At 34.4% G+C, this 23601-nt stretch overlaps 1 protein-coding gene and 1 long non-coding RNA gene across 2 annotated transcripts in view; one reads left to right on the forward strand and one right to left on the reverse strand.

Annotated features, from left to right (window-relative positions):
* Positions 1-23601, forward strand: part of LOC130051024 (vasorin-like) — a 291342-nt gene that overhangs the window by 232029 nt on the left and 35712 nt on the right. The gene's annotated exons all lie outside the window — the stretch shown is intronic.
* LOC130051026 (uncharacterized) lies at positions 14886-16645 on the reverse strand. Its single transcript, XR_008799418.1, has 2 exons — positions 16565-16645; positions 14886-15570 (listed from the first exon to the last, which is right to left on the reverse strand). It is a non-coding gene; the product is annotated as an uncharacterized LOC130051026 (long non-coding RNA).

Below are 23601 nucleotides of genomic sequence, written 5' to 3' on the forward strand. Positions count from 1 at the left end.
GAAACCCAGTGAAACCCAGTCTGTTATTTTGAACCTTTCTATGAACAGTGGAATCCAGTCTCTGGTTTTTTTTAACTGTCTATGAACAGCGACCAAAGTAATAAATTCTATAAAGACTATAAAATGCAGTGGAGGGCAAACAGATAAGTTAATTTGTGCGACTAAGTCATTTTTGTAACTGTCGGTCGGAGTTGCCAAGGGTGCTTAAGTTAATGCATTCATTCTTCCAAAATTCAATCTACATATCTACTACTGTGAAAACAAACACTATAGACTATAGACTTTCAATTGTCCATACATACTCCGTTCTCCTGAGCAAGATATATAACTCACGGCAGGTGTAAACGGTCGACAGGATATTATTTTGGCTCCTAGGCACCTGAGCCTACTTCTGGTATGTCCAGGGGTCTGTTTGTATCCTACTCTTAATTTGATCTTCTTTTTATGAGATATTAGATCATTGTTCCATATGTTCACCTTTTTCATTATTGGCTGCATATGAACAAGTGAATATCACGGCAAATGACCAATATCTGAAATCCCACAAAGAGTGCGAAATTATGAGAAGGGAAACACGAACCAGAGGTGGAAGCAGGTATCTTCTAAATAGGGCAATGTTTCTGAGGCTTTCTAACATTTTATAGGATACAGTGACGAAAAGATATTGAAATCATACTGATTCATCGCACATGATTGTGATCAAGTGAGGATAACTGATAGTGATCATATAAAGAACAGCACAAACCCTGGACATACCAAATGGGAATAAGGTGTGTAGGAGGCGTAAGCATTCCCTGTTGACCGGTGACATCTGCCATGATCCCTATATCTTGATCAGATAAATGGAACAATGTTATTTCGCAACAATGATCCTTTTTTGAAGTTCTGGCGATTAGGGGTATCTTTTGTATACATAAAATTAGTACATTACTCTTACAATGAATTATTGTCGTATTTGTTTACGTGTGTGGTGAAAACCACTTTGAACCACTTTGAAAGGTTAAAGATAATTTCATCTTTGACAGATCATTTCCTATCAGTTTGCCAAGAGCAATTGAATGAAATATTCCTCTTCTATATTTCATTTATTTATCAAAGGAATAGAAATGACATCTTTTAAGGTTTTTATAAGTTAATTTTATTAAAAATTAACACTTTTTGAAACATATACGTTATTTTTTGTCGCCATAAACGTTAGCATGAACTATCAAACTTAAAATCTGACAAATGATAGAAGTTTGGGATTTGATTAATCACAATGTCTTGTTGTTTGTTGTGTATTGTTTCATGCCCTGCTTGCGAATCTTTCACTCATATGGTGAGGTTACTATTTCTGGTGAAGGCCTGTAAAAGTTAAGCCTATTTTCGATGCTTACGGCCTTTCAGCAGGGATTAATCTTTATCGTGAAACACTTGCTGTGACATGAAGCCTCGTCTTTTGCAGTCTTATTCGAAGGTCTGTCCCATTTAGTCACCTCTTACGACACGCAAGGGGTGCTAAGGCCATATTTTACCCCGGAATTCCACGGGATTGCTGGTTGTAGAACCGATGTAAGATATATGGTACTTTGTTAAACGTAGTACATGTACAGTGTTGTAGTGCAGTTTCTCGTGCTTTATATGGCCATCACAACATTATACTGCAATTATTATGAAAGGTGAAGATAACGAACAGTGATCAATCTATATCTGGCGACGTTTGTATTTTAAAGTCATAATGTATTAAAGGAAACCGGAAAAAAATATTAACCCTTCCAGACTCCTGTTGTATTTCGACATAACAAATCATGATAATTTATGTTTAAAGTTCGTTTAAAGCTAAGTTGACAAAATACCAATGGTTACACTGAAAACCCTGCTGAATTCCACAGTTAGTGTTTAATGGTATGAACCCTGCATTGTTCCGCGGTAAATGTTCAGTATCATATTCAATTACGCAAACCCCCGTGGTGATTGATGGAAGGTGAAGATAACGAACAGTGATCAATTTCATAACTTCTATAAGCAATACAAAATATATAGTTGGGCAAACACAGGCCCCTGAACACACCAAAGGTGGGATCAGGTGCATAGGAGGAGTAAGCACCCCCTGTCGATCGGTCACACCCGTCGTGACCCTATATCCTGATTAGGTAAACGTTAAAAATTCTACAATTATAGAGTCCCGAAGTGTGTGAACTCTGCAGTCCCACAGTGAATGGTCGATTGGGGTATCCAATACAACCACCCAGTATAGTCAGCTCTGAGTACGACGCTGTTATATGTAAATCAATCTAGATCTGAAGTGATGCTGATGAAGCTGTAGTGGGAGACGTCCTGGTCTTAAATCAGTTTCTCGGAGCTCTCCTAAATATAGGCCTCGATATACGTTCATCCTAACTTTAGGGCATCATAATATGTTTGTATAAATATGGCGACAATCTTGATATTGATATGAAGAACTCATAGAAATCTTGAAAGTATATTTAGAGATACGACAACCCATTAGATTGCTTAAATGTATTCAGTTGAGAAATTTGGGTTCCTCTTCTTGCCGTTCACTGTTCGTTATCTTCACCTTTATTAACATACTAATCCACACAACTCACTAATCAAATACAAACTGGTATGACCTTTGTTTGAATAACGATTGTCCAATCATTTCTATCTATGACATTGACGAGAGTACATTTAAGTATGTCTCCTCTTTCCAGAAGGGGAACACATTGTTTAGTGTGTATTAGTCTTCTGCTTCTCAGTAAAAGTTTGTCCGGGCTATAACATTTTTTGTCTTTTGACATAGGCCTTTGATGTTTAATATGTTGGTATACCATTATATGACAGTGTGTTGCGTGCTATTTTTGACGACCTTTCACTGACCTTTTATGTAAAGGTAAGATTATACAATGTTTTTGGACATTTTTGATGACTTTTGACCTTGGCTTTTTATGTCAAGGTCAAATAATAAAAACAATTGGAACATGTTTTATTTTTCGGAAAATGGAAAGGGAGACATCAGTTTTAGTGTGCTAAAATAATTCTTTCAGCTTGTCAAGGTATATTGGTTCCATTTTTAAATATTTCTATAAAGGCAATGTGTGGCTCAGTGGTTTCGAACTGAATTCATTTAAAAAAGAACAACACAATAGTATATGAAACATATACGTGTGTTCTAGTATCAAGATCTCTGTATATTTTTAGAATGCTTATTCAAAGTAAGGAAATAGATATACTAGTATATGAAACACACTTCTATTGGTTCGAGTATCACGATATCCGTTTATCTTTCTTATTTTTATAATCAAAGTTGTAAAAAAAAAACATACTAGTACATGCCAAACGCATATAATATCCGTTTCTTTCTCATATATTTTCTTACATTATTGAAATATAGTAATGGTCTTACACTTTTCTAGTTTTTAACATAATTATATTGCATATGCAGTATCTCTAAATTTATATAAATGAATATTATTTGTCTTTTCTCTACCTGTATGTGTCTAGATTTTAATTGTTTATTCGGAAATATGTCACAAATATATGCATATATAAGAAAATATAAATGATTAGCAATGGCCATGAATAGTGAGGACGTCCTAACTTAAAATGTTCCCAAGATATCGAGAAACATCCTAAGACGTGTCCTAAGTTGACCTTGGGATGTTCCTAACTTTTTCCTAAGTTCTATCTTGCGACAGAATTTAGGAAATTTTCGTCAACATGTCTGCAGGTCCCCACAAAATACTACTGCAGACGATGAATATCTGTTTAGTTAATGCAGTATGATTTTTATGGAATTAATAGATGAAATGAAATCATCAAACATACCATGTGTCACTCACTGGTTATTTAAACAACAAGTCATTTAGGATTCATCACATCACAGATTGACGGTTTTATTCACGGCAGCCATTGTGCACAACTTTATTACCTACATATACTGTGAAAACTCAATTTCAGATTTGTAATATCACAGTATGTTGCTGCTCTCCGTTCTCTGATTCTGTCGCTGAATGATGTAATGTGAAAACTATAAACTCACTATCTGTTGAAATTACAGGTTTTTCTGCTTTCTCTGACTAAGTGCACGGTAGTGATATAACAAAGGATCAATATTATGGAACATTATAACATGTATGCTTATAGAGTATATAGGTGTGATTTATCCTATTTGGGACCACACAGAACTTTTTCCTGTTAGGTGCCTCACGTTTTTGTAGCCAATCACTGGCTTGGCAAGACTTGCGATAGCTTGTGTTTTGCATGCGTTAGCCTTTCCATATACATGAAATTTAATTACAATGTAACACAATTTGTAGAGTGGATAAAAAAATCAATATGTTAAAACACCCACCACCCCAACTTTCTGTCCTCAATATTGAAGAATATCCCGTTGCTGTGCAACTTTCTATATAATGTAAAACTTATACGGTACCAATTTTGATGCACCAGATGCGCATTTCGACAAATAATGTCTCTTCAGCGATGCTCAACCGAAATCTTTGAAATCCGAAATAACTAAGATTTAGAGCTAAATATAGCCAAAAACAGCGTGCCAAAAAGTGGAGCCAAATTCGTCCAAGGATAAGAGCTATGCACGAGGGAGATACTCCTTAATTTTGAAATGAATTTCTAAATTCTGTAACAGCAATTAAATATACATCCGTATTTTCAAGCTAGTAACGAAGTACTTAGCTACTGGGCTGTAGAGACCCTCGGGGACTAACATTCCACCAGCAGAGGCCTCGACCCAGGGGTCATAATGTAAAACTTATACGGTACCAATTTTGATGCACCAGATGCGCATTTCGACAAATAATGTCTCTTCAGTGATGCTCAACCGAAATCTTTGAAATCCGAAATAACTATGAAGATTTAGAGCTAAATATAGCTAAAAACAGCGTGCCAAAAAAGTGGAGCCAAATTCGTCCAAGGATAAGAGCTATGCATGAGGGAGATACTCCTTAATTTTGAAATGAATTTCTAAATTCTGTAACAGTAATTAAATATACATCCGTATTTTCAAGCTAGTAACGAAGTACTTAGCTACTGGGCTGTAGAGACCCTCGGGGACTAACATTCCACCAGCAGAGGCCTCGACCCAGGGGTCATAATGTAAAACTTATACGGTACCAATTTTGATGCACCAGATGCGCATTTCGACAAATAATGTCTCTTCAGTGATGCTCAACCGAAATGTTTGAAATCCGAAATAACTATGAAGATTTAGAGCTAAATATAGCCAAAAACAGCGTGCCAAAAAAGTGGAGCCAAATTCGTCCAAGGATAAGAGCTATGCATGAGGGAGATAATCCTTAATTTTGCAATGAATTGCTGTGGTTAATGGTGCTATGTAATGTGTTTAGATGTTGATTTTACACTTTTGTAATACTGTGTCATGATAAAGAGATGATTGTCAATAATTTGTGTTTATTTGTGATCTTATAACGGTATATTTGGCCTTATTTGTTCGCCGTCGTTTTGCTCTGGTTTTGTTTTGCATTTTTATTTGTCATCGTAAAACGTAGTATTATTTTCGTTATTTTGTCTTCTTTGGGGGAAATCAGACTTTGATGTACAATTGGATTACCTGATTTTCCCCAGGGTATTCTGTTGAAAATTTCTTTTGTCATTTTGAACTTGATGTTAGCCGACTCTAGAATGTGACATATTTTGAGTGATATTACCTTTTTTGTTCATGTCTACAGTACCCAAAAACACATACGTAGAAAAGGCATATTCCATAACCATGACTGATCTTTTTCGAAATCCTGCTTGCTATAAAGCATTCAAAACCGTGTATGTTAAGCTCTTCAATGATTACACATTTTTAACGATGGTGTTAGTTTTGATAGAACGACGTCATGACCATGATGATGTTTTAAAGAGTTTTGTGAGATATTCAATGTCAGTTTAAGATGATTGTAAAAATTGCACACCGTATACACCCATGTGATTAGGTTTATCTTCTTTCTATCGTAAACACCCTTAACAAACACTAGGTGAGGATATAATGTCTATTCTAAACATATCAAACAAAAACTAGGAAAAGATATACTTTTATTTTACGAAAGTGTATTATTTATGTTACGAAAAAAGGAAGCCGTATATTTCTATGTCAAATGACTTAATGTTTTAATATTATATCTAATATATATTTATGTTGACGGATATTTGGATGATGATGTGTGTTTCAGGAAGAGGGAAGTCGATAAACGCCTTTACGATTTTTCGTATGTTAGCGGAAAATCGTGGTTATCATCATGACAAGCATTATCAATAAAGGTGAAAGATGACTCCATCACAATTAAGTTTACTGACAGTTTATCACACACCATGTCAACACGAAAACATCAGATTAACAACCTGGAAAATGAAAACAAAATGGAAAAAGACCGATGAAGCCAACACCATAACACGGAAACTTAAAGGACACATAGCATGTATTTACCACATGATTCTGTTTGTCAAAACGATGCTTAAGAACTACACACAGAAAATGTTTTGCTCTCGTTTTATTTTTCCCCGTTTGACCTTGTTGTCAGTGGACAAATTTCCCTTTTGACACAACTCTGGCAACTGTGTCTAAGCGAATTTGAAAGGGGCGACCCAATCAGCAAATGCAGAAAGGCAAAAATAACACTGATCGAAAACAGCCTGCATACTGTACAGTAAATATATATAATGAAATAAAAACTGAGAAAAGCCTCGGGGATATACCACAATTTTAGATTTTCAATAAAAAACAGATGACATTTCAATGAAAAAGTGAAAATAATAAACAGAGATCAATTTCATAACTTCTATCGGCTGTTCACATCCGCCGCAATCCCTATGTCTTGATCAGGTAAACGGAGTATTTTGTGGTCAACATCAGTGTGTAAAAAACGGCCGCAATTGGTATGACACATGGGAAAAAGTACTTTTGCTAATAGTAGGTTATATCGATAAATCAGAACGTTTTAAGACCATCAATTTTGCAAAATGCTGACTTTAAATGAGAGTGCTGACTGTTCGAAGGTACGATTCAAATTGAATTGGAGGATTTGATCAATATAAATGAGCGTGTTTCTACGCTTTGATTGAAGAAACTGATCTTTATAGAAATGAGGTAACCTTAAATTTGTGTGCACGCCATATATCTCTGAATATTAGCCATCGATTTTAATTTTATTATAGTTGCCTTTATCAAATTCCTGTCAACAGAATTTTAATGAAGCTTCAATTGGTATTAAACATTCGGAATACAACGTCCGTCGTGAACAGATGAATAAAGTTCGTGTACCTTGATACACTACAGTATAAGTATATATATCCTGGTTTTCCATGTTAATCCTATCGACCAATTTAGCTAATTACGCTTTGTTGACATATCGTAAGTTTAATATTCGAAACTCCACTTCCGTCCGTTACAATTTAGAACAACATACAATTTGATATTCAATATTATACTTTCTGAGATTTTTCAAAAAAGTTGAAATACAGTTTATATTAGACAGAGTGTCTTACGTTACTTCATAGCATATAAAATAAGGGAAAATTACCTTTATTCCTGAACAAGAAATAATACTGATATATATATATATATATATATATATATATATATATATATATTTATATATATACATATGTGTATATATATATATATATATATATATATATATATATATATATATATAAAGCACTAAATAATCACAACTAGGTACTGAAAATTTTCACCCCAGCTTGAAAATTTCCAGTACCTAGTTGTGATTATTTAGTGCTTTATATATGATCAATTGATTATCACATGCATCGTTTAGATCCTAGGGGTAAACGTAAGGTTGGGTGTTATAATTGTTTGTTTGTGCTTTATTTATATTTATATATATATATATATATATATATATATATATCGCATTAAGTGTAAGTGTTCTTAGGTATAGCAATGACTATAAATACATCTATCGATGTATATGTCTATTCATACATGCTACTTTATTCTAAATGTCAACTAAAACACCCGGATGCTGTCATGATATGAACTGATATTTTTAAAACTCCCTGTATGGTGTAGTGTTACCTAAATTAAAATGAAACATCCAATTTATTTTGTTACTGTTGTAAAACCTGGACGAATATTTTTTTCCTGAAAATGAACTCCTGAAAGCACAGTGTGTGTTTAGAGACTACGTAATGATATTTATGTGAGCATTAACTACGGACTATATCCATGTCGCTTTAAGTCTAGAGACATCTTTATGTAGGTGTCTGGTTACTTTTTCTTTCAATTTAAATGCGCATAATTTAACCCTTAGTCTTTTCTGTGTTGATTTCGCAATTTTTACTCTATGTTGTAACTTAGGATTAACAAACACACATTGTAACTAATCTGAGGAGGATACTGGGCTGATTCCTTTATGCAAGGTGAAGATAACGAACAGTGATCAATCTCATAACTCCTACAAGCAATACAAAATAGATAGTTGGGCAAACACGGACCCCTGGACACACCAGAGGTGGGATCAGGTGCCTAGGAGGAGTAAGCATCCCCTGTTGACCGGTCACACCCACCGTGAGCCCCATATCCTGATCAGGTAAACGGAGTTATCCGCAGTCAAAATCAGTGTGCCAAGAACGGCTTAACAATCGTTATATCCTATAATTTTCAATGCTGAATATTTATCACTATACAAATGATTCCACAATCCCAAGTATTTTCTGGGATATTCTCGATATTTGTTTTAATGGACACGAAAACGAGCATGCTGACACGATATGAAACGAGGTGCGTTTACAAGGTCCTTGCGTTAGAGACAGGGTCCGTAATGGTTCAGCTCTTGTACTAACAAGGAAGAAATGTTAAATAGCTATAATCTAATGAGAGTAGAGAAACAGAACTGTCCATTAGAAGTCGGATAAGGTTACCGTCTTGCCAAACCCACCATATTCCCCAGATCTGACTCCTTGCGACTTTTCCCTTTTTCCAAAACTTACAAAAGTTCTTATTTAGTCGTCGTAACAAGTCTCGAAAATCTCTGGACTCAGCCATTAGTCAGTGACTCAGAGGTCTACCTAAATCAGCGTACCTTGACGCATTTCAGAAATGGATTCAGAGATTGAAATTATGTATTTCAAATTGCGGAGAATACTTTGAAGGGATGTAATGTTCATTTCACTATTGAGTCGAATGCTTTTGATATGTATATATGTGTGTATGTGTAGAATGACAACTATGAGGCAGAGAATAAGTAATTTAGAAATTGAAAATGTCAGCGTAGTGATTTTACAATCCACCTGCTTATGTTACATGATATTTCTAAGCTTTGGTAATGATATTTTGGTAACCGGAAACAAATAAACAAATATTAAATTAGGGACTGTGCAATAACTTCAAAGACAGTACAAAATGTTCCTTTTTCCATTTAATCCATTGGTTTCTTCTTCAAAACAAACCTATCAATATATGTATTTTAAATTTTGTTAATTTCGTAGGACACCGTTGCGTTGGAATTTTGTTGCAGAAAGTAACATTTTTCTTATTCAGCCGATTGTTAAGGCGTTCTTGGCACACTAATTTTGACTGTGGAGAGCTCTGTTTAACTGATCAGGATATAGGGCTCACGGCGGATGTGACCGGTCAAAAGGTGATGCCTATTCATGCTAGGCACCTAATCCCACTTCTGATGTATCCGCGTTGAATACTGGACAAAGAAAAACAGCGGGTAGAGACTACACCTTCGCCACCCTTTCAGCATTCAATAATGAGGATCATGGATCTCTCGAAAAAAAAAAGAATTAAAATTACAGAGCCTGTGTTACAGTTGTTAACATCCGGCGTGAACAAACCATTCTCTTAGGGATGAAAAAATAGAAGGTACATGAACTAGAAGTATGCAAGGTGAAGATAACGAACAGTGATCAATCTCATAACTCTTACAAGCAATACAAAATAGATAGTTGAGCAAACACGAACCCCTGGATACACCAGAGGTGGGATCAGGTGCCTAGGAGGGGTAAGCATCCCCTGTTGACCGGTCACACCCGTCGTGAGCCCTATATCCTGATTAGGTAAACGTTATAAATTCTACAATTATAGTCCTGAAGTGTGTGAACTCTGCAGTCCCACAGTGAATGGTCGATTGGGGTATCCAATACAACCACCTAGTAGGGTCAGCTCTGAATACGACGCTATTATATGTAAATCAATCTAGATCTGAAGTTTTAAAGAGTTTTGTGAGATATTCAATGTCAGTTTAAGATGATTGTAAAAATAGCACACTGTATACACCCATGTGATTAGGTTTATCTTCTTTCTATCGTAAACACCCTTAACAAACACTAGGTGAGGATATTATATCTATTCTAAACATATCAAACAAAAACTAGGAAAAGATATACTTTTTTTTTTACGAAAGTGTATTATTTATGTTAAGGAAAAAGGAAGCCGTATATTTGTATGTCAAATGACTTAATGTTTTAATATTATATATAATATCTATTTATGTTGACGGATATTTGGATTATGCTGTGTGTTTCAGGAAGAGGGAAGTCGATAAACACCTTCACAAATTTTCGTATGTTAGCGGAAAATCGTGGTTATCATCATGACAAGCATTATCAAAAAAGGTGAAAGATCACTCCATCATAATGAAGTTTACTGACAGTTTATCACACACCATGTCAACACGAAAACATCAGATAAACAACCTGGAAAATGAAAACAAAATGGAAAAAGACAGATGAAGCAAACACCATAACAGGGAAACCTAAATGACACATACACGTAGCATGTATTTACCACATCGTTATGTTTGGCAAAAATATGCTTAAGAACTGCACACAGAGAATGTTTTGCTCTCGTTTTATTTTTTCCCGTTTTGCCCTTGTTGTCAGTGGACAAATTTCTCTTTTGACACAACTCTGGCAACCGTGTCGAATCGAATTTGAAAGGGGCAACCCAGTCAGCAAATGCAGAAAGGCAAAAATAATACTGATCGAAAACAGTCTGCATACTGTACATTAAATATATATAATGAAATAAAAACTGAGAAAAGCCTCGGGGATATACCACAATTTTAGATTTTCAATACAAAACATGATATTTCAATGAAAAAGTGAAAATAATAAACAGAGACCAATTTCATAACTCCTATCGGCTATTCACATCTGCCGCAATCCCTGTCTTGATCAGGTCAACAGAGTATTTTGTGGTCAACATCAGTGTGTAAAGAACGGCCGTAAATGGTATGACACATGGGAAAAAGTATTTTTCCTAATAGCAGATTATATTGATAAATCAGAACGTTTTAAGAGCATCAATTTTGCAAAATGCTGACTTTAAATGAGAGTGCTGACTGTTCTAAGGTACGATTCAAATTGAATTGGAGGATTTGATAAATCTAAATGAGCGTGTTTCTACGCTTTGATTGAAGAAACTGATCTTTATAGAAATGAGATAACCGTAAATTTGTGTGCACGCGATATATCTCTGAATATCAGCCATCGATTTTAATTCTATTATAGTTGCCTTTATCAAATTCCTGTCAACAGAATTTTAATGAAGCTTCAATTGGTATTAAACATTCGGAATACAACGTCCGTCGTGAATAGATGAATAAAGTCCATGTACTTTGAGACACTACAGTATAAATATATATATCCTGAGTTTCTATGTTAATCCTATCGACCAATTTAGCTAATTGCGCTTTGTTGATATATCATAAGTTTAATATTCGAAACTGCGTTTATGTCCGTTACAATTTAGAATAACAGTCAATTTGATATTCAATATTATACTTTCTGAGATTCTCGAAAAAAGTTGAAATGAAGTTTATATTAGACAGAGTGTCTTACGTTACTTCATAGCATATAAAATAAGGAAAAATTACCTTTATTCCTGAACGAGAAATAATACTGATATATATATATATATATATATATATATATATATATATATATATGTATATATATACATATATATATACATATATATATATATATATATATATATATATATATATATATATATATATATATAAAGCACTAAATAATCACAACTAGGTACTGAAAATGTTCACTCCAGCCTGAACATTTCCAGTACCTAGTTGTGATAATTTAGTGATTTATATAGATCCTAGGGGTAAACGTAAGGTTGGGTGTTATAATTGTTGGTTTGTGCTTTATATATATATATATATATATATATATATATATATATATATATATATATATATTAAGAGTCAGTGTTCTTAGGTATAGCAATGACTATAAATACATCTATCGATCTATATGTCTATTCGTACATCCTACTTTATTCTAAATCCCAACTAAAACACCCGGATGCTGTCATGATATGATCTGATATTTTCAAACTTCCGTGTATGGTGTAGTGTTACCTGAATTCAAATGAAAGATCCAATTTACTTTGTTACTGTTGTAAAACCTGGACGAATATTTTTTTCATCTGAAAATGAACTCCTGAAAGCACAGTGTGTGTTTAGAGACTAAGTAATGATATATATGTGAACGTTAACTACGGACTATATCAGTGTCGCTTTAAGTCTAGAGACATCTTTAAGTAGGCGTCTGTTTACTTCTTCATTCAATTTGAATGCGCATAATTTAATCCTCAGTCTTTTTTTCTGTTGATTTCGCAATTTTTACTCTATGTTGTAACTTTTAGGATTAACAAACACACATTGTAACTAATCTGAGGAGGAGACTGGACTAATTCCTTTATATCCTATAATTTCCAATGCTGAATATTTATCACTACACAAATGATTCCACAATTCCAAGTATTTTCTGGGATATTCTCGATATAGGTTTTAATGGACACGAAAACGAGCATGCTGACACGATATGAAACGAGGTGCGTTTACAAGGTCCTTGCGTTAGAGACAGGTTCCGTAATGGTTCAGCTCCTGTACTAACAAGGAAGAAATGTTAAATAGCTATACTCTAATGAGAGTAGAGAAACAGAACTGTTCATTATAAGTTGGATAAGGTCACGGTCTTGCCAAACCCACCATATTCCCCAGATCTGGCTTCATGCGACTTTTCCCTTTTTCCAAAACTTAAAAAAGTTCTTATTTGGTCGTCGTAACAAGTCTCGAAAATCTCTGGACTCAGCCATCAGTCAGTGACTCAGAGGTCTACCTAAGTCAGCGTACCTTGACACATTTCAGAAATGGATTCAGAGATTGAAATTATGTATTTCAAATTGCGGAGAATACTTTGAAGGGATGTAATGTTCATTTCACTATTTGAATCGAATGCTTTTTATATGTATATATGTGTGTATGTGTAGAATGACAACTATGGGGCAGAGAATAAGTAATTTAGAAATTGAAAATGTCAGCGTAGTGATATTACAATCCACCTGCTTATGTTACATGATGTTTCTAAGCTTTGGTAATGATATTTTGGTAACCGGAGACAAATAAACAAATATTAAATTAGGGACTGTGCGATAACTTCAAAGACAGGACAAAGTGTTCCTTTTTTTCCATTTAATCCATTGGTTTCTTCTTGAAAACAAACCTAACAATATATGTATTTTAAATTTTGTTAATTTCCTTGGACACTGTTGCGTTGGAATTTTGTTGCAGAAAGTAACATTTTTGTTATTTAGCCGATTGTTAAGGCGTTCTTGGCACACTAATTTTGACTGTGGAGAACTCTGTTTAACTGATCAGGATATAGGGTTCACGGCGGATGTGACCGGTCAAAAGGTGATGCTTATTCATGCTAGGCACCTAATCCCACCTCTGATGTATCCGCGTTAAATACTGCACAAAGTAAAACAGCGGGTAAAGACTACACCTTCGTAACCTTTTCAGCATTCAATAATGAGGATCATGGATCTCTCTCGAAAAAAAAAAAGAATTAAAATTACAGAACCTGTGTTACAGTTGTTAACATCCGGTGTGAACAAACCATTCTCTTAGGGATGAAAAAATAGAAGGTACATGAACTAGAATTATGCAAGGTGAAGATAACGAACAGTGATCAATCTCATAACTCCCATAAGCAATATGAAATAGATAGTTTGGCAAACACTAAAGCTTACAAAAAGTGTGAAACGATTACAGTACTTAAATCAAAAGAGAAATGAGTTTAAGAGGGAATCAACACATTTCAATTTTCAAAAAAAAGGTGGGGGGGGGGGGGGGGCTAGTATCAGTGCATCAGGTACCTGTGGTAATATCTTGTACAAATACACGTGTAACTACATTAATTTTGAAGCTCTAGATTTACAGTCACATTTATTTTTATCAAGTGACATTCTAGAAAACAAATACACTTGAGATATTTTAGCTTACATTACAGTTTGAATAAATGGAAGAAAAATAAAAGACTCTGAATGCATACTGATTGCCCACATTTTTTATTTGTATTTGAGACCCTTCTTTAATACATCGAATGTTTGCAGCATATGTATTTATAATATGATATAATGCTATTTACAGATGTGCATTATACCAACAAGAATGTGAACTTTTCAAAGAGCATGATATTTCCAATTTTCTACATCTCTAGAGCAGTGGCCACAAATGTACATACAAGGTAATTTTTACAGACTTTAACCCTTTCTCTACCGGCACATTTTAGAGGTTTTTAGAGACTAAATGACAGTATTTTAAAATCGATTTAAATCTGCATGGATCACGATTTGGGGTAGGCATATGACATGTAATTTTGTTAGGAATTGGACAGGGAACAATTTCTTATAAAATTTGTCAATGTATTCCATGACCTCATATAGGTCTACGGGGTCAAAGGTCATATAAGTGCACATTTTTGCAATCTTTTTTCTCTGAAATATATATATTACGACCCCTCTCACTAGATTAGAGTCAAAAATAGGAAATTCTAAATGTATGAGCTAATGTGCCTTTTAATATACTACAAAAAGAACAAAATCAAACTAATCAATTTTATTGACAAACAAATATTTTTGGTTGCTAAGTAACAACACTCATAGTACAATTTTGACCATAATTTGCCTTTCTGCATCCATTCGACACAATTTAAACGTAATTACAATCCATGATGATTAGTAAATGTCACATTATTTTTAAAATATAATCTTTAAATAGATATTAATCATTTTAAAAGGTTTTTAACAAAAAATATAATCAAGAGAATTAAGATCAAAGGTCATCAAATGGAAACTTCGTACTTTATATACTTGTCCATCATTTTCTAATAATATGACGTTTTGCCATTATGTTCCATTAAATATAATAAGTATTGCAACATTAAAACAAAGATCTTTCAATTATTGTTAATCTAAAATAATCTATTTTTATTCAATTATATTTGGTTGCTAAGCAACAACACCTTATCAAATGTTATCAAAAAGTACTAACCATTTTTCCTCTCCAAGTTCAACATAAACGAATGTTCAAGTACTTACTTTCAATCACTAGATTTAAATGTACTTGCATCATATTTAACAAAAATGTTCTTATATTCAACCTCTTGAAACCTATTTCTAGACATAATTCTTGATAACGAGTTGTTCCGACAGGGGCATGCGTTGACCAATATCTGTCTATCGACTGGAACTTCACAGCAGGCGTGTATAAGATAATGCACAAAAATCTGGAAAAAAAGGTATTTCTTAATGCAAGGTGAAGATAACGAACAGTGATCAATCTCATAACTCCTACAAGCAATACAAAATAGATAGTTGGGCAAACACGGACCCCTGGACACACCAGAGGCGGGATTAGGTGCCTAGGAGGAGTAAGCATCCCCTGTTGACCGGTCACACCCGTCGTGAGCCCCATATCCTGATCACGTAAACGGAGTTATCCGCAGTCAAAATCAGTGTGCCAAGAACGGCTTAACAATCGGTATGAAACACGTCAGACAGCATTTGACCCAATGCGAGGTTGTATTGACGAACCAGATCGTTATAACGACCATAGAATTTGCGAAATGCTGACTTCAATCGAGACTGTTGAAATCCCTGTACCATCAACTTGTTTGTCAGTAGCTTACCTCGATTTAAAAACTGACTATACCCAGAACAAGCTCTTGCATATCGAATCAGTTGAGATATATAAACACCATATGCAGGTGATAATGGAATATTGCTACATAAATGTGGGAAGTAAACGATGGAGAAGCTGAAATCATCCCGTTTGTCATACAGTTGAGTTGTTAGTTTGCCGTTAATGTCTACTTTCAATAAAATATCTAAGTATGAAGCAGAAGTGGACGACTCTGTGGTGTCCTTTATTTCGAGCTCACAGGGATATATCAAATCGACATATGAATGAAAGCTATCATTGTTAATAGACTAAACGTCATCGTTAATACTTAGTCCTAAATACTAATGTATTGTCAAAGCTTTTGAATACTCAAATTGGCTCTGTAAATGTTTTCGATAATCAAGGACCTCTGAAAAGTATGCATTTAATTACTATGAAATTTTATCAGAGGTAATTGTAGTACACATTTAATAAATGAGTTACATGTACATTCACAGCCAGATTAATTTTGGTAAAGGTAATCTTTTTACTATGCATTTTATTATTCTTTTGAAACTGGAAATCACTGCCACAATATCGGTTTTTAAAACTAGTAATACCTGTACAGTTCCTCTTCAGTGAGAGGCTGCAAACTTCCTTGGGAAGTATATGGCAACCCTTCCCCCTAGTTATGACTATAATGGCATAATGGTTGGTGGCAACACAGATGGAGAAAACCAAATCTTCTGTCAAAGACAGCTTCATAAAATCTGCAGTTTTCCGAATAATAGAGTCCCATATCTGAAAGAAAATTGCAAATAAAAATAAAATCAGTATTGGCCACCATACCTTAAAACGTGTCATACCTTATAATTAGAAACTAATTAGAAATTGTCTCATTTTGTATGTATACGATCCCTAGTTATGCAGCCAAAAAAAAAAAAAAAACCAAAAACAAAAAAAAAAACCCAGTAAAATGGTACACACATATCAGTGTACCATAATGCCATGATTCCAATTGTGAATGTATTATCTGGATTTATTTGAATGTTAATCACATTTATACTGATTAAACCCTATATTCAACCTCAAAGAGTCATACCAACTGAAAGCCAGGTTGTCACCCCGAATGAAATGCCACAGTTCTGGGATCAGGTGTTCCTGTGTCCTCCACATCAGCATCCTTCCAATGCATGTCTGGATTTGTCAGTAGACTGTCGCTAGCGGATGATACCTGGAAACTTCCCACTAAATATTGGGATGTAAATACCCTTTTTAAAGAAGAAAAGAAATTACAATTAAGAATTGTTGGTTTATGTTTAAAAAGCAAAATCTAAGTTTCACGGTAGCATGGAACAGTTTCGCACTTAAATTTATTTACTCAAATTTATTTAAAGATAAGGTAAGGGATTGCATACATGTGTTAGAAATGAATCGACTATTTTATTATACATTGCGAGAGTAGCAGAGTGGGTAATGAAAAAAAAAATGTATCATGTAGGTATCTGCATTATGCCTAGCATATATTATACACGAGGGCAAATACTGAAGAAATTCAGGTTAAAACCTACAGGGTCCAGCGAAAATACTGAAACTCTGAGGGAAAGTGAATGACCCCAGATATAAAAGTTGAATTGAATTGCTTCTTAATGGTACCCAGTGTCTAAATCCCCTTGTATGGTACTCTGATGGGCTGTGGATTTAGTCGAAATTAGAGAAGGGGATTGATTGATTGATGTTTTCTGCCAAACTCAACAATTTTTCAGTTATCTGGTGGCACCCAGTTTTTTTATTGGTGGAAGAGAGAACCCAGATACCTGGGGAGAGACCACCGATCTTTCGAAAGTAAATTGGGAAAACTTTCTCACTTACCGGCGCGAACGGGATTCGAACCCGCGCCGACAGAGGTGAGAGGCCGTGTGATTTGCTCTAACCACTCGGCCACGGAGGAGGACGGCAAGAATGGGACACGTGCCCATCAGGTCATAGCATACAAGTACCAGCATGTATGGATCACATGTAATTTATGGTCATAAGCTATTAAGTGTATATAAAATACATGCATTTGGATAAAAGAGAAATCAATATGATTTTTCATTAGCCTGTCATAATCAGACTTTGATTGATGTTAACCCACCCCCATTTTGGCCCAAACACACATTTTGTTTTTATTTCTGTTACAGAATAAAGAAAATAATTCAAATTATGATAATAAATTCTATCATTACAATAATGCAAATTGTGTTTTCCTAACAGATTGTGTTTTCTTTTCATAGAAAGATAATTTCTTTTATAAACATGGAAAAAACTTGGAAAATAGCCTTCTCACCAGCGGTCGTGAATGCCCAGTCTGATTAAAACCACCCCATCCCATTATACACTAAATACAACCCCTTCTTACACTCGCGCGTCAGGTAAGGAGATAATTCTGGGGAAAAGGGGGGGGGTGTTAATCAAACTGCCGGACCCGGACAGAGTGTTATTCACTTGTTTTAGATATCATAAAATATAAATATTTTCTTTCATGAAACGACAAAGCATGGCATCAAATCGCGGTTAATTAATCGTGAATTTTTCATAACAAAACCGCATTTTTTCCCCTTTTTAGTCGGCCTATGTGGCTACATCAACTTACATGTACGTATTTATACTGAATGCATGATCGTTTGGGTCATCCTGCAACAGGAGATCCAAAGCATCTTCTTCTTCTGACATCAGGTCGTTTTAAAGATGTAAAATACAAGCGTTCGCTGTGACAGTCACGGTGAAGCTGTGTTTGTTTGTTTTCGTTGAAACGGAAACACGTGTGTTCTCCGTGCACACTTTCAGAAAACCCCGCGAGGCCCGCGATCCGGATCACGGAAAAATAAAAGTATACAGGCTATATATAGGCGAACTTCTTTTTTGTTTTCTTTCTTTGGCAGAGGAAAAAATTATTACTATTCCGAACAAATATAACGTTTATATTTGAATTTGAAGTACTTTATTAATCTTTTTTAAATTCAATCTGCCGATGTAGCATTTATGAAGTTACATGTAGGTTGTGTAACTGTTATAAACCAATATTGGTTTTATGCTTTTTTTTTTCTTTTTTTTTTTTAAAGCAGAGATACCAGGCTGATTATTTCATACATGTATGTATGTTGTTTTAGTGTATCAACAGGTACTGAATTTACTAAAAAAAAAAGGACAATACAAATAGTTTTCACCACTTTATTGTGCGACGCGCGTCGATTGCTGTTAGCGACGTCGATTTGTCGCTAATTTTTAAGAAAACCGCGCAGCATGTCCCAATTTCATTTTATCGCAATATAAAAACTACAGAGAATTATAATATGAATAAGGGTCCATCAAAAAGAACATTTCCTCTACTTTTACAGAATGTATTTACTTTTCCCTATTTCCATATATAAATATAGATAAAACGCCGATCTGTTTAAACATTGAGAAATAAAATCGTAAAACAACGTATATGTGCAAAAAATTGCTATTTTCTTATAACTTTGCCAGGCATTAAAACTATTTTTTATATGTACTGAAAGCAGGAAATATATGCTTCTCAAAAATATAAAAAATATTGCATTCATAGGGAAAATAAAAAAAATCATACCGAGGGGGGAAATGGCCTTGCGACAAAGCGTTGCGTAATATTTAGACGAAGTCATCTTTCATTTTAAATGCTTTTTTTTAATTTAATGACTTTATTTATTCAATTGATTTTTACATAGTTAAAAAATATAGAAAATTTCCAAAAATATGGTATATAAAACATATATATTACGTCCGTAGTTTCAAAGATTTATAGACACTTCTTTTGCGTAGCCCTGTTTTTACGCGCTATCGGTCATATTGACCGATACGGTAGAGAAAGGGTTAAGTCATCCAATCAGGCATTGTATGTACATAAATATAGGCATTATTTACATCTAGTCAATATTAATTTCTTCAAAATGATAAATTAAAAGAAAATTCATATGAAGCATGTTTTGATATTGCTGTATGGTATGAAATTTGAATGTTTTTATGTTATACTGCACATATAAAATTGAACACTTAGACCTACAGCACTGTGTTTTAAATATTTTTGATTGGCAACTTTCTTCTTTTTTCCATTTAGTACCCACAGATGACAGCCATATTGACTACAGTGGATAATATTTACCTCCATCAGCTGGTTACTACACTGTACATAGTGGTCAAACCAGGATATCCACTAATTGCATTCAGTGATGTGAATTGTCATCTACATTTGTGCTTATGAACTTTAGTAAACTGTCAAGTTTTAAGAAAATGACTGCTGAAAAGGCATCTAATCGTGTGTTCTATGAATGTTTTCAATTAAACACAAAACAAATTGAGAAATAGTTTTATTGAAACTTAATTGAAATTCACTTTGAATTACTTTGCATTGACTGAGTACTTCAAATTTTAATTTTTCTACATTTTCATGGTCAAGTGATAAAAAATATTTGAGAGTGAAGGGGTGGGGGGTGTCATATGAAGTAAAAAAAAATGACACTCATTTGGTGAACTAGATATTTTACATACTGCAGCCACTTATCTTTATTTCCAATGATGAATTAAGAATATTTCTTAAAAATGGAAAAATATACCCCCTCCCCAAGTAGTGGAGGAGTATGTGTCACTTCTGGTCTTCCGGTAGCTTGTACGATGGCTGTATTCTAGATACATATTTTGTTGAAAGCTATTTTGATTTTCACGTTGTCACCTTCAACTATTTCTAAAAGAAATCCAACTCGAGCCGTTAAGTATTCCCACGGATTTTTTTTTATACACACAATGATATAATACAAATATTCATTGTAGAACAAGATAGATATACCCCCCCCCCCCCCCCCCCCCTCATTATGTATGCTTCATTACAAGGGCAGATGCTGCATGGGTCCATACTCCTACCCAACCTACTCAATTTAAAAAGTAATTACTCCATGACATTTTCATCGTTTTTAAAACTATCAAATTAAGTTATCCCCTTCCTTAAAATATGCATTGCAAGAGTAGCATGGGTCCAGATATAGACAACCACCCTTCACCAGTGTTTCATGAAAATATACATGTAGTGTATCGTACATACATACATACATTTTTTGGATATAGTTTACATCTATTTAATAGATACTGCATGTTTGTAACCTTGTTTGGACACCCCCCCCCCCCCCCCAAATGCAAGGATTGACACCCGAGACGATATTCCTGGATCAGCGCATGATTTGCACCGCGAATCGTCAGTTACAAATTCCGCACTGAGTTCGATCTGTTATCAAGCTCAGAAATATAAACTTGCTGTACTAATGGCTATCACGTATGATGTGTTCGAGGTAATGCAGATAATTCAACACCGCACCGATTTCTTTGCATCAGATTAAATTTTCAAAAAAAATATTTAGATACTGGTGTGTTGTTGTATTCATACCAAAGCGAAGAAATATGTTTCGAATATATGTAATACATGTTCATATATTACACACTTGTTTGTTTAACACATTCACATTGAAGGAATTATTTCGTTTTAGGCCTAGATCGAAGGTAGATAGTGCATGTATATTTATGTTTGTAGTCTGAATAAAACAAGTTCCCTTCTAATGGTCCCTCACGACGATAGGGGAAAGAAGGCGGGGGGGGGGGGGGGGGGTAATCAGACTGACATTCATTCATGAGGTTTAAGTTTGGAATCTAAACAATCTGATTGTAAACATATCTTTGATCCGCTTCGTTATTATTATGGTGTTATAAACGTACAATGTTTGAATACAAACTAGAGTTTAAAATGTTTCTGAAATTAGTTGTTAAATATAACTGTCTTGGTTACTAGGAGTACAAGACCAACAGTCCGGTAAAATAAATTTATTACCACATTGTTAAGAGGCACTGTTCCTTGGTGCCCCTGTAATCAAGTCAACAATTCATATATAGATCTGAACACTTCATACAATTAATTGTTTTCATTTATATAATCATTCTATTCTAACCTCTCTGCATTAGCATAAAACATTCAACACAACTGGATCCTGCATGCACATGTGTTTTATACTTGCATACTGTACTTGTTAAACTATAATTATACTGATTCGATTACAATTTTATATGTATTCACACAACACTTATCCACTGTCTCAGGAACTGATGTGTAAAGCAGTTGCATGGGTTATTTTATTGTATATATCATGTTGTTAATTTAAATATTGTCTGCAATCAGCATTTCATATATAATTATAGAAATGTGTAGTGCAGAAGTGTGAACTCTGATAGTATTAGCAATTCTGAATGATTGTTTTTCATTTTCATTGCTGTACATGCCCCCCCCCCCCCCTTTCCCAAGGAACCTTGATTGGCGAATAAACAATATATATATATATATATATATATATACAGAGAGAGAGAGAGAGAGAGAGAGAGAGAGAGAGAGAGAGAGAGAGAGAGAGAGAGATTAAAACTAAAGTAAATGTTTCTTGGTTAAAATACATTGGTTGGTCTGCGTACATGTCTCATGTATACATTTACATAATAAATTGTAATTTTCCCGCCGTGTGACTTCCCTTTCCAGTATCTAATTTTGGATCAATATTCTACATCAGTGCTGCGTTTGAATATTAATTCGATATCGTGTTTACATCCATATCGAATATAAAACTGGACGACGGTAAGAGGAAAATAAATGTATTGTGATATCATGAGATTATTTGAAAGCTTTGAACAAGGCTTTATCTAGAAATCACTGTCCAAATCTTGAAATGTTCTTGAACAACACACTGAACTCGAGAAAAAACACAAATAAACAAAGTGTAGGGGTAGGTTTTCATCTTGCGGGCCATTTTTAACTTATTTGCAAGCGGATGGTGCAATTTGGACAGTGAATACTCGATTCTGTAAAACTTATACATTTCTATCATGTCATGTTTTTATTGGTTTATGTACAACTGGCTGTGCGCCGGGTCGATTTATGATCATCTATTTGCGTCTTGTATAATCTGGTCAAATGACGTCATATGACCCTTGACATCTTAAGTAAACATGCGAAGTGAAAGTAGAGGAGACGTATATATGTTGTGGTACTTGAAAAGTGTCTTTAGTTTTGTAATATTAATAAATGAACTACACCCAAGACAGTAGGATATAAAGCTTCATTTTTCTGAATAAGTCTTACACATGAGAGAGAGAGAGAGAGAGAGAGAGAGAGAGAGAGAGAGAGAGAGAGAGATAGAGAGAGAGAGAGAGAGAGAGAGTATTACCTTCATTCCTGAAAAAGAAATAATACTGCGATAAACAATTATATACCGCCGGAGAGAGAGAAAAGAGAGAGAGAGAGAGAGAGAGAGAGAGAGAGAGAGAGAGAGAGAGAGAGAGAGAGAGAGTTGTCGCATTAAATGTCTGAGTTTGTGTGTATAACAATGAATGTACATCTATCTATCGATCTGTATGTATATTTATACATGCTACTTCATTCTAAATATTAAAACACCTGGATACTGTCATAATTTGAGTTGATATCTTTAACATTTCGTGTTTAGTAAATGAAACATCCAATTTGCTTTGTTACTGTTGTAAAACCTGGACGAATACAACGTCATTTTTCTTCAAATGAATTAAAGCACATTGTATGTTTAGAGCGCAAAAGCGCATTGTATGTTTAGAGCGC

Source organism: Ostrea edulis, chromosome 10 (genome assembly GCF_947568905.1).
Source record: "Ostrea edulis chromosome 10, xbOstEdul1.1, whole genome shotgun sequence".
Lineage (NCBI taxonomy): Eukaryota > Metazoa > Mollusca > Bivalvia > Ostreida > Ostreidae > Ostrea > Ostrea edulis.